Genomic DNA, 13,176 nt, shown 5'->3' on the forward strand with positions numbered 1-13,176 from the left:
ACATCCATAGTTCTTGCAATGGATTAGAATGTAGATTAGTATTATATGCCAATGATATTTTATTATCTATTTCTGAACTTCATACTTTGATTCCAGCCTTGATGCATTGGATTAGTGCATACAGATGAGTTTATTATTATTATTTTTTATTTATTTTATTTATTAATCAAATTTATCACCGCCCATCTCCCAAAAGGGACTCTGGGTAGTTTACAATAAAACATAAATAAAAATAAAACTGTAAAACACTATAATACACAATAAAATAAATATGATAAAAACCCCGATGGCTGGAAGTTCTCTGTGATTTGCAAGCAGAGCAGGGTCCTTCTAAGGAACTAAACATCCCCAGGAATGGCTACTCTCTCCCCTGCCCCAGGCCTAATTACAGAACCAGGTCTTTAGTTGTTTCCTAAAGTCCAGGAGGGAGGGAGCCAATCTCACTTCCAGGGGAAGGATATTCCAAAGGGTAGGGGCTATTGCAGAGAAGGCCCGCCTCCTGGACCCCGCCAGATGGAATTCTCTTGCAGACAGGGTCCGTAGCATGCCCTCTCTGTATGACCAGGTGGGATGGGTTGATGTGATGGGGAGGAGACAGTCCCTTAGGTAACCTGGACCCGTGCCATGTAGGGCTTTAAAGGTGATAATCAACACCTTGAATTGGACCTGGAAGTATACTGGCAACCAATGCAGCTTGTGGAGCAAAGAGGTAACATGTGCTGATCTTAGGAAACCCAAGATCGCCCGCGTGGCTGCATTTTGCACTAGCTGTAGCTTCCGGATACTCTTCAAGGGTAGCCCCATGTAGAGCGCATTGCAGTAGTCTATATGGGAGATAACCAGGGCATGAGTGACCGTTCGAAGGGCCTCTCGCTCCAGGAAGGGGCGTAACTGGCGCACAACACGAAGTTGCACAAAGGCTGCCACCTGCTCTTTGAGCAGGAACCATGAGTCCAGGGGACCCCCAAGTTACGCACCGGGTCTGTCTGGGGCAGTGCAACCCCATCCAGAACTAAAGATGACAATTTCCCAGAAATTGAGGCGCCATTAATCCACAGCCACTCCGTCTTCCCCAGGTTCAGCCACAACCTGTTGTCCCCCATCCAGGCCTGCACAGCCCCCAGGCACTCGGAAAGGGTGGCCACAGCATCACTTACTTCACCCAGGATGGAGATGTATAATTGGGTATCATTTGCATATTGATGATACCTCACCCTGTAGTGACGGATGATCTCACCCAGTGTTTTCATGTAGGTGTTAAAAAGGAGAGGAGAGAGTACCGAACCCTGCGGCACCCCACAAATTAGGGGCCGCGGGCCGGATCTCTCGCTCCCTATCAGCACCGACTGGGACCGACCCTGGAGGAAGGAGGTGAACCAGCGCAGAACCACACTGCCCACCCCCAACTCCCAAAGCCGGTCCAGAAGGATACCATGGTCAATGGTATCGAAAGCAAATCGTATCGAAAGAGTTGGCAATTGGTCTAAATTAGAACTTATACCAAAGGGCAATACATTGATTATCTTTTTTGTATATGTACTGACTTTATTATTTATATATTCTTATGCTATGTAATATTTCTCAAATACTAACATTAAACATGAATAAAATATATAAAGACATTTCCTTCAATCCTGATAAGTGAGTCTTTAAAACTTATCCTTTGGTATATTTACATACACAGAAATACACACACACACACACATATATACACATACATACATACATACATACACACATGGAAGACATTTTGAAAAACTCAATACAGTGTCCTGTAAATTATGAGGGGATTCAGTTCCAAATATATCCTTGAAAAAGGTCCATTTGTCAATTAAAGATGGGGGGACTGGGTTTTCCAATTTTGAATTACACCCCTACACATACCTTCTGACTAGTACCAAATTTTGCATGGCTTCACTCAAAATAAATTCTCCATAGCACCTTTACACATATTTACCCTAGTAGGCAGGTAGGTAAACTTTAATACGATCTTAGACTAGCAAGTGTACAAGTATGTATGTATGAATTTATTTTCTATCCCGCCTTTATCATTTTATAAATAGCTCAAGGCAGCGAACATACCTAATGCTCCTTCCTCCTCCTATTTTCCCCACAACAACAGCAACCCTGTGAGGTGAGTTGGGCTGAGAGAGAGGGACTGGCCCAGGGTCACCCAGCCGGCATTCTGTATGCGTATGTACATAAAGTTCTCCATAGATCATAAAAGTAACAATTAAAAGAGGTTAAAAGAGTTAAAAAGAAAATGGAAGGGAAGGGGAAAATGCAATGTTATTAGATTATATTTGCTGCCTCACCTTCATGGCAGTGAGGCAACATTTGGCTAATTATGGGTAACAGTGATCTTATGATCTGCTAAGAGGTAGAAAACATACTAATGATTGTCTCTTCCAGGGAGTTTGTTTATGAGAGGCCAAATTAATATATCACACAAGTTTGAATAGATGCAACCGGACATGCTGGACATGCTCTATGGCATGGGGGTCACAGAAAAAAGTCATTTGTGAAAGCAAATCTTTTGGTATTTACCATCTATGGCTGCTAGAGGGAATCCATTGAATCTAGCCAGAGCAAATGTTCTGTGATGTCTTTGATTTATTAAGGATTGGCAATAATCAGCTGGACTGGTGGTAAAAGACAGTCTCCAAGACTTAGGTTGCCTTGTTGCTAAGTTGATATCTTGCTAAACTTTACAAACACACCAGTAGTATTTTCAATTTCAGAGACATCTAAATTACTAGAATTACCAAATCCTGAGAGACTAAAAATCCCACAATTAGTTTTTATAAATACTTTTTGATAAATTCAATATGCATATGTTAAAGACTGAATGGAATAGGGAATTGGAGATCTCTGTTTTGTCTGAACAATGGGTATCTCAATTTCTGTATCAAAAATTACAATAGATGTTAAGACTATGGATTATTTAACAAATAAACAAAAAATCAGATGTATTGGACCCTGTTGTACAGAAAAGCAATTCATTGTGTTGTTGGAGATGCAATAAGAATGATACTTCATTCAAACACATGTCTTTACAATGTCCCAAAATCATTATATTGCAGGAAGAAGTCATTACATATATTAATTTATTTTTGAGATAGGCTTTAATATTTTTGGAAATCTATAGTCCTTTGCATTACTTAAATACTATAGAGAAATTGAGAGCTGGACTACAGAAATAAATTCTCTGCGCCCTTATTATTCTTAAGATTTATTCTTCAACATTGGAAAGATAAATTTATGGCTCCAATTACTCTATTAACTGAAGACCTGATGTTACTTGTAACTTGTGAACAATTACAATTAAATATGGTTGTCTTCTATTGAAACTTTTGTGTAAAACTCTGTGTACATATATACCTGGATGAGATGCCCTATATATTTTTATTTTCCTTTCTTTTTCTGTTTCTTCTCTTGATTAAATAAAAGCAAAAAATAGTTTTAAAAGGATGCTCCATTTTTAAAAATACAATATTCAACTGTAACTGGTCATCATCTCCATCCTGCAGTGAAACACAAAGATTTTTTGGTAGGTGGAGAACTTGACGTATTTTATATTAATAAAGCTCTAGATCATTTTAAGTGGTGTGCAAGTCAACCAAAGCCAATTTGAATCATTTTATTTATGTGTCCACATATTCAATATCATGTGTTCTATCAATATATGTAGCAATAAAAGTAGAAGATTGAAATTGGCTCTCACAAAGGTTTGCTGCCTTTTAATAACTTAAGTATATTTGATAATGCACAATGTGTATAGTAGTATGCACTTGGATTTTTAATATCTTTAAAAATTATTCAGACCAACTGACAATTATTCAGGATTTAACAGCGACTGGGTCTCAAAAATAGGGCAACAGTAATAACTAAGATCACCTCCTAGCTTAATTGCAGGTCTCCACTAAATCACACAATCATAGATGTGGAAGGCACTTTAGAAGTCATCCAGACCAACCCTGCTCAAAATAGGATTCATAGTGCATCTCTGGCAGATGATCTCTCAGACCCTGTTGAAGACCTCCAGTGAGGAACTTACATATGAAGGACTCATATGGCAGTCTGTACCACTGGCTGATAGCTCATTCAGTCAGGACATTTCTTCTATGTCTAGCTTGAACCTACTTCCTTGTACTTTTAACCTGCTGGGTTAAACATTTGCTCTCCTCCAGTCTTCTGGGATCCAGAGCCAGCTCAGAGGTATATGGCAACCTTACGCCACACTGACTAATGGTGCCACCGCCTGCCGATGAAAAGATTTGCATTTTTAGAATGATTTGGAGGGAGGGGTGGCATTGGCACCTCCTATGCCTTGGCACCCTAGGCTAGTGCCTACTTGGCATTAGACTAAACCTTCTCTGCTGGGATCTCCTGTGTCTTCCAAGAATATTCAAAGATTACCAAGATCACCTCTACTTCCTTCAAAACTCTAGGATGTAATCCATCTGGAGGCAGAATTCATTTACCATTTCCTTTCCTATCATAAGCTAGTTCCCTCCTGCCCCCTGCCCCCCAGTGACATAACAATGACTAGCTAGAGCTCAATTCCCTTCTTAGAGAAGAGAGGAACAAATTAGGAGTAAAGTTCTACCTTTTCATCATGGCCAATTTATGACGCTCTGCTAACAATAGACCTGTTTCTAACACCCCCAAAGAACTCTTTTTTATTGCTGCTTTTGGTGGCTCTCACAAGGCTCACCTCATTCTGAACATCAGCCTTTCTAACATGGTTCCTTCAGTTACTGGAGATTACCTTGTATTCTTCTTTAGCTTTGACCTCCTCTTTCTATTTCCTATGCATTTCTTTTTCTCTTCAGCAGTTGAACTTATGTGTATCCACAATTCTTCCCACCGTTCTTTCTTGTAAAAATTGTTTGCAGTTGTGCTTTCAGTATTGCACTTTGTACAGTTCCCTATTCTTCCAGCATACTTTTTTTCTTAAGGATTTCACAGTGCAGAACCTGACTTATCATCCCTCCGAGTTGATCAAAATCTGCTCTTCTGAAGTACAATATGCAGGTTTTCTCAGTCCTCTTCCCCCAGATATTACAAATTCAAGGTTAATATGATCGCTTTTCCCCAGGGTACTAGACACCTTCACCTTCAAGGATTAGGTCCTAACAAATAAAGTTGTTAGAAAGAAAAGACAAGAATCTGTTGAGCCTCTAACTCTTGATAGAGGTAGATTCTCAGCAGTTATGAGAATAATTAAAATCTCCCAATATCACTATTGCATGCCTCTTTGAAAGTCGGGGCATCTGATGCAGAAAGGCCTCATCCATATTTTCTACCTGTCCAGGTAATCTTCAGTAAACTCTCATGAGTGCTTCTCTTTTTATTCTTTCACATTTTCAACAGGATTTCCACGCGCTGATTCCCAAATTTATTTTTTTTCCCATGTATGTTTTTAAGAATTTATGTTTTTTTCCCATGTATAACACTCCATTATTTCTGCTTGGTCTGGGTTTTTGTAATAACTGGGTGTTTCCCGTGCTAGGTAACAAGTGTGAATATCTCCTCAGCAATGATGCCTATCACCTATATTTGTCCTTCTGAGTTAGGATGTCTAGTTCTCCCTGTTGATATGCCATATTTTGTGCACTAGTGTAGAAAAGCCTTGGCTGCCTATTTGGTTCTGGACTTTTTCCACCCTCTCCCTTTTTGTACTAATTTAACACCCTCATGACTGGAAAGATCCCTACCAAACCCACTTTCTTGCCCATCTTCATAAGATTTAGCTTGTTTCTTCCCAAGGAGTCCTTTGTGAAGGAAGCATAGGCTATTGTTGTAGAAGCCTAACCATTCTTGGTGGCAATATCTGTGTAACCAGAGTTGCTGACTCTTGGGATTATGTTTCTCTTCTTGCCCCAGACCCGCAAATGGAAAGTCTGGTACAGAAAACTACTTATGTTCCCAGGTTAGTGATAACCGGGCTGCAGACAGCCAGGAGCCTGCAGAGATTAAATTCCCGAAGAATTAGTTGCCCTGTCTCCAATGGTTAGCAATGCATTTGTGTAGGTTTCTATATGCAGCCAGCACCAAGGCTCAGCACAACTGAGTTTTGACTGCATGTAAGATCTTTTGCCAAAACAGCAATTTCTCATTAGATTTATCCTAAACATTTTGATCCATGGACATCAAGGGAAGTTTGCCTGTATTTGAGTATTTGAGTTAATAGGAAGCTGTGACTTTGGCTTAACCCTCTAATTCCCAAGCCCTGCTGCAGGCTGGTCTGGAATTCAGCCCTCAATTAATAAAATCCTCTCAGACTATGTCCTTGAAAAAAATTGAACCATTCTTCCCTTCGCACAGATTTCCTCTGTGTAAGCTCCTTAAAGAAGAGTCCTATCCTTTCATACTTCCTAAATGGGGAGTGGAGGAGAAGGAGGAGCCAGTGCTGCTGGGAGAATTTATAAGCCAAAAATATATTGAGCAACTATGTTTGAACTTTGCATAAAAGTGTGCACAAAAGAACTGGTACTGAATCCAGGAGACTGAAGAACTAAATAATCCTTGTCACTTGTATAAAATATGTATGTTTGTCATGGTTCCATGTTTAGCTATAAATACAGACATATTAAATAAACAAAGCTAAAGAGCATCTTTCAATCAGCCATTTTTTCAGAACATACATTGTGGATGGCATGTGACAATGTTGCAGTTGGCCCAGAGGAATTGTCCTTTAGCACCAGCCAACTGCTGCTCAATTAACAGGACTTTGCCTTTCTGTCTTCCTCCCTGCTCTCCTCCAAATCTCCCAAACTCCTGGAGCAGATATAAGCAATGCAGAAGGGGATGCAAGCAGATGGGAGGAATTTGCTCCATCAACACAGGTGGACAAACACAGATGCACACAATATGCCTACATCTGATTAATAAAGATTCATCTGAATGATTCCAAGAATGTTTTTTTAAAAATTCACATCATTTTTACCTACAATGAGCTCTTCTCATATATACTGCCATACCAATGCTGGGAAATAAATTCTATCTTGTTCTCTTTGCAGGCTAATAAATCCCAGGGCAGACTAGCACATCAGAGGGATTGCGTGCTACTTAACTACAGACCACAGTAATTCATTCTCCTTTAAGGAATGAAAGTTAAACATTAAGAAAATGTAGGAAGGTGCATATAAATATTATTAATCACGTATAGCACCATTTAAAATGTCTACTTTTTATTTCTTGATTTACTGTTTTTCATGACTGAAAGCAAAAAAAAAAAAGCAGCAATTAATGTTCTCTGTGTTTAATAGGAAAGTTTGTATATTCTTCCAATAATAGAAATACATTAAGTAACAAGGATAGCTCTTTCCTTTTTGCAAAAGTTTCAGAGGCCCAATTCCTCAATCAATAATAGGAAAAAAAAAACTGGTTTTGATTTAATGTTACAGTATTTTTACTTTTTTTCTTGTTCTCTGGCATTCACCTAAAATTCATTGTAAACATAATTGCAATCAGTTGATATGTAATTCTGTATCCACTGAATAATATCTCAGATAGCTGTAACTGGCCAAGAAAGAGATCTTGGGGTCACAGTGGATAACTCAATTAAACTATAACTAAGTTTACAGAAGTTGAGAAAAAAGCAAAAATCCATGTTCTGGATTGTTAGGAAAAGTAAGAAGGCAAAACTGTGATGCTTTTGAACATATCTACAGTGTGCCTTCATTTGAATTACAGCCAACATTTCTAGTTAAAAGAAACAATTTATTTATGTCAAGGCCAACTCTGATGATTTATTTATTTATTTTCTATCCCACCTTTATTATTTTTATAAATAACGCAAGGAGGCGAACATCCCTAATACTCCTTCCTCCTCCTATTTTCCCCACAAAGCAACCCTGCGAGGTGAGCTGGGCTGAGGGAGAGTGACTGGCCCAAGGTCACCCAGCTGGCTTTCATGCCTAAGGTGGGACTAGAACTCTCAGGCTCCTGGTTTCTAGCCCGTTGCCTTAACCACTAGACCAAACTGGCTCTTAATGGACAGGTCCACCTAGTTTTCTTGGCAACAATAAGGATACAATTTGCCACCGCCTTCTGGGATTTTTTCAACATCTCAGTCTAGCCTACAGCCCACAGATTTTTTTTTAAAGAACTTTATTATTCTCAAAGTATAGTTAAAAGACAAAACAGAATATAGAAAAGCTAGAGTGCAGAGAAGAAAAACTATAGAAGTGTAAAACAGAGAGAAAGTAGAAACAGAAAGTGACTTCCGACTTTCTCCAGTACAGATATGAACACATTTACAAATATAATCTCGTACCATTAGTTAAACCTTATTAACATTATTTCTATCAAAACAAACCATTTACTCACTAAAGCCCAAAATCAAAACTTCATTTTTTTTCTGACACAAGCAAGTAATCTAAAAGTGGTTGCCAAATACGAATAAACCCAGAAACAGTATTTTCTATTAATGCTGTCAATTTAGCCATCTGGACCAGCTCCACCAATTTAATAATCCAATCTTCCACCGTAGGTATTTGTGGATCTTTCCATCGTTGTGCGTATAAGAGTCTTGCTGCTGTAATCATATATAAAAGCAAAGTCTCGTGTTGTTTCTCAAGCTGCTTCTCCATCAGACCCAAAATGAACAATTGGGGTTTTTTTAGTAAATCCACAGCCCACAGACGTTCTGATAGTGTTCCCACCCAAGCAGTAAATCAGTCTAATTTTATGAGGTTTCTTTTATATCATTCAAGGTCAGCTAGGTCAGCTGTTATGAAATATTTTTGGTTCCAACATCTAAAAAAAAAAAGCAATGTAGAGGTAGAAAACATATAGGAAAGAGCAACCAAACTTATTAAGAAGCTGAAACCCATTCTTTGCATAGACAGTTTCAAATGTATTTGCATGGAGACTATTTAGCTGTATGAGGGTAAAGACAGAAATTAGGTCATACATGGTAAGGGTTTCTTTAAAAATGCTAGTATGGAAACCTTGGATGAACAGAGTTTCTTCCTATAATGAAAGAGGACCATTATCCGTCCCCTCGTAGTCCTGACCAGGACCAGCACCCCCCTCCACTGGCTATTTCTGAGTGGAGAAAAACGTTCTCCACCCAGGACTGGCCCATCAAATTCACCTCACCGGTAGTTTGACACAATGACTACAAATCTGTAGCAGGTAGAACTCACTTTTAATTATATATGATGTGTCATAAGAAGTGTCAATATATAATTAGACTTCTCCAGAGGAAGATCTAGCTGTATTTAGAGTTTTAGCTAGCGTACTGAGGTACAAATTAAATGATCAGCAAATCTTGTTATGTTCTAATCCTCAGGTTGTTTTGCTTTCTTTATTCTTAATGGTACATAAAAGAAGTAAATGGTGAGATTAAAATTTTGAGCACTACATGAATCAGTACAACTCATTTGGACTTTGAGCTGCAAACTCTCCTGCAACTCTTCACTCAAAAGGATTATGGTCTTAGCTTAGAAATTTGGAGTAGTATATATTGAACAGTTTGCTGACCAACCCATCAGGCACCATCTCAAGCTCTCTCCCTCAGTATTAGAGAAACAATTCAACCAAAGACTTATAATAGTTGTTTGTGATACAGTACTTTTTTTTTTTGGCATGATCAGAAGCTGTTTCTAAGCACTGTCACATTCCAAAGCTTAAATATTCTTTTGGGATCTTTAAAAATAAGCTTAAGGGCAGCTATGTTGCTCCCGCTTATTTATTTCTATGCTCAGCAAAACAGAAAAGATGCTTCTGAGTCAAGCTAATAATACTTTATGAGGTTTTTATATGCTAGAAAGAAACAACAGCTGCACAGCAGGAAAGCCTTCTGTTCCTGAGCCTTCTATATGGGTATCATAGTCTATAAACATGGGAGATAAACTAACCATTTCTTTTATTCTTCTTTTCACGGAAGCATCTTCAGATCTTCTGAAATACGAGCAGGCAAATTCCAATCTCAAAAGACAGAAACAGTTCTGATGCCTTTCACATGACTAACAGCTATGTTGCTTTTTAAAAAGTAAATAGGTATAACAAATGGAACATTTCACCCTATTATTACAATAAATCAAGTTAATTTTTCAATGAAATTATTGCCTCAAATTCTTCCTTTCCTTAAACCTAGTAATATGTGTTGTGTGAGAGGTGAAAGGTGAAAGGTTCCCTGTGCAAGCACCAAGTCATGTCTGACCCTCTAGGGGGACGCCACTTTCACCTTCCCCAGTTGTCACTAAGTAATATATATATATACATACACACACACACACAGACAGAGTATATATACATATAAATATATATGTAAGTAATATGTTACTTTTATCATAATATGGTATATTAAATAATCAAACACACTTAACAAATGCAGAAGCAACCTTTTTAAATATATTTTAGTATAATTAAATGGAAATACTACTAGACCCAATGGTAAATCATAAGTTGTTATCTGTTCCTATAAAAGGCTTAAACAGATATTTGGGGACATGACCAGAAAATATTAAATAAGTTGACATTTATGTGATTACATCTCTTTTAGCATTTAACCCAATGCACATTTGGCTAAATGTTTTCATTTGAATCTGGGTGAATGGATTCTATGTATCTTGGCAGCACTTTGATTCTAAAAAAAGATCAATTAGTATGAATATCAATGATAATAAACTCAATTTATATATCAAGCTGCCAGTACAATTTACCTTAGTATTGGTAGCTTTTTAACCTGAAACTCTACCTATTCAGGAAGATAAAACAGATAAATGACTGCTGCAGTTAACAATTGACAAGAAAAATAAGAACACCTTGTCTTCTTTTGTCATCCCTTTTCTTTTGTGTGAAATTATTTAAACTGTGAAGCTTGAAAACTAGACACGGTGAAAAACCTAACAATACTGAAAGATGATACAGTCTAACATGAGTGTATCAAGGTCTTGAAAAAGTAAGTTCAAAATACAGTGATAGAACCAAAATAAAAAACAAACAAAACCTCTGATTTTCTTCTGGAGGGGAAAGAGGAATATATACAGCAATCAAATAGTTATGTACCTTTTCCTTTTGATGTCTTCCCAACCTGATCTCCACATTTTTTTAATTATTTTCTAGTGTTCATTTCACAGACAGACTCAAGTATTGATACATTTTCAAGTTTATAGTTTATATTTAATACATGTCTATGCATATGTAACATACACACAAACATATATATAAAACATTTGTAATTTGTAATACTGTATTACAGCACTTTGTGTCTCAACTGTTTTTGTTGCTTTTTCATATGTCTTTCTTTTGAACTGATTTGTCTTTTAATAAAAAAATACACCACACTCACCCAACAGGAAGACCACCTTGAATTTGAGATGATCCATCTCAAAGGACGAGTAGAGAGGAAAATATCCACACAAACAAAAGTACTTTCCAATATTGAACCTCCCCATGTTGTCAAACTAAAGTTGTCAACTTCAGCTGAACATTTCCCACTGCTCACTAAATGCATGTGCATGATGGGGTTGTATATGTGTGTGCAAATCCACCAGAAGCAGCACCCCAAGAAAATAAATAAATTCATATCATACTTAACCCAGTTTAACCATTTTTTCCTGAGGTATTCCCTACTGAAATTATATGCACCATGTTGCTCAAGACTGAAGGGCTATAATTTGATTGTTTTTATGGAATGTACTATACCTGTGCTAACTATATACCATTTTTAATCACTTTTTCATATAGATCCTCAATCTTCTCAATAGCCTACATTTTATCAAGCAGGCTGTTATTAATACAGGATATTCAGCAAAATCATTATGAGAAAAGGTATTTTTTTTAATGTTTCTGCCCTATTCTGCCCACCAACTATTAATCTGACTCAGCTCTACATTCATCGTTTAAATAAAGACATCATTCTTAGAAAAGTGTTCTCCCAGTAGCCAGATTTTTTTCTGTTTGTCAGTTTGGGAAACTCATGAGATGGCTTCTCTGAGAAGACAGAATGGAGTTGAGGAATTGCATATTTGCATATTATTTACCATTTGTTTATGTTAAACATTTTTACCCTCCTGGAGGATTAACATCTTAACACAGTGGGAGGGCTGAGTAGTTCCAACAACCCCATCGCATTGATGGCAATGTGGGCTCTTGCAGGTCCTCTTTTCTAGTAAGGTTAAGAGGAGAAAGGAAAGCTAAGGGTCATCTTGAGCAGGAATGAGGACACATGGAGCTTTGCAGGTATGAGGATAACCCACTTACTTAGGAAAAAATCCAAAATTAACATTACAGCGCAATAGCACACCCTCTCCTGTTTTGTTCCCAAAAGAAAAACCATTTACAGACAAGGCTGTAACATTTAGACACATTAAAGACCTCCTCCCCTTGGGTCAGATAAACCAATCCTCTGGGTATTGGGCAAGCGTCCTGAACTTCTACATTAGATTTAGAAGTGAGGATGTGGCCAAAGCAAAGCCACAAAGAAGTCTGGTCAGCAAAGCTGCCAGGATTGAAAGAGGAGCGTCCTACTTTAGAAAGACACATTCAACATGGAACATGAGAAGCGTGAACCAAGGAAAACGTGAAATTATCAACGTGGAAATGAAGCGTATTAAATTGAATATCTTAGAACTAAGTGATGTAAGATCAGAATGGGGCACCTGAACTTCAACTCAGCTAATTACATATAGGGCACAATTCATTTAGGGCACACATTCAAAGGGATGTGCTGTAATTCTCAAGGAGGACATTAGTAAGTACCATATATACTTGCAGATAAGCCCGCAAATTTTTAAACTGAAATACCATGAAAAATGCGCCACCTGACTTACAAGGAAGAAATGGCGAACTGAAGACGGTTCTTCTAAAAATGGAGCCAACGACCATGGTGGAATGAAGAACCGGTGAGTAGACCAGCTCTTTGTAATTCCACTCCAGACAAGGCAAGGACTTGAGATCGCCCACAAGTGCTCCAGCCAGCTGCTCCTCACAAGGAGAACCGCAAGATAGTGGTCTCCGGTAGGCTTAGAGATCTGGGAGACAACAGAATAGCCATCTTGCCCAAACCATGGTCAGCACCTTCAAAAGGACACTGGGTTCGCATACTTCCTTTTCTAATCACTTTCAGAAATTTTTGTTAACTGCTTCTCAGCTATTAGGAATCTTTGGATCAACAAGCTTGGAGACTTCCAGTGGGATTATGGCAGACTGAACAGC

General features: G+C 38.0%; 1 protein-coding gene across 1 annotated transcript in view; it reads right to left on the reverse strand.

Moving 5' to 3' along the window:
• Positions 1–13,176, reverse strand: part of MAP2 (microtubule associated protein 2) — a 263,185-nt gene that overhangs the window by 188,013 nt on the left and 61,996 nt on the right. The gene's annotated exons all lie outside the window — the stretch shown is intronic.

The sequence above is a fragment of the Candoia aspera genome, chromosome 1, assembly GCF_035149785.1.
Source record: "Candoia aspera isolate rCanAsp1 chromosome 1, rCanAsp1.hap2, whole genome shotgun sequence".
NCBI lineage: Eukaryota > Metazoa > Chordata > Lepidosauria > Squamata > Boidae > Candoia > Candoia aspera.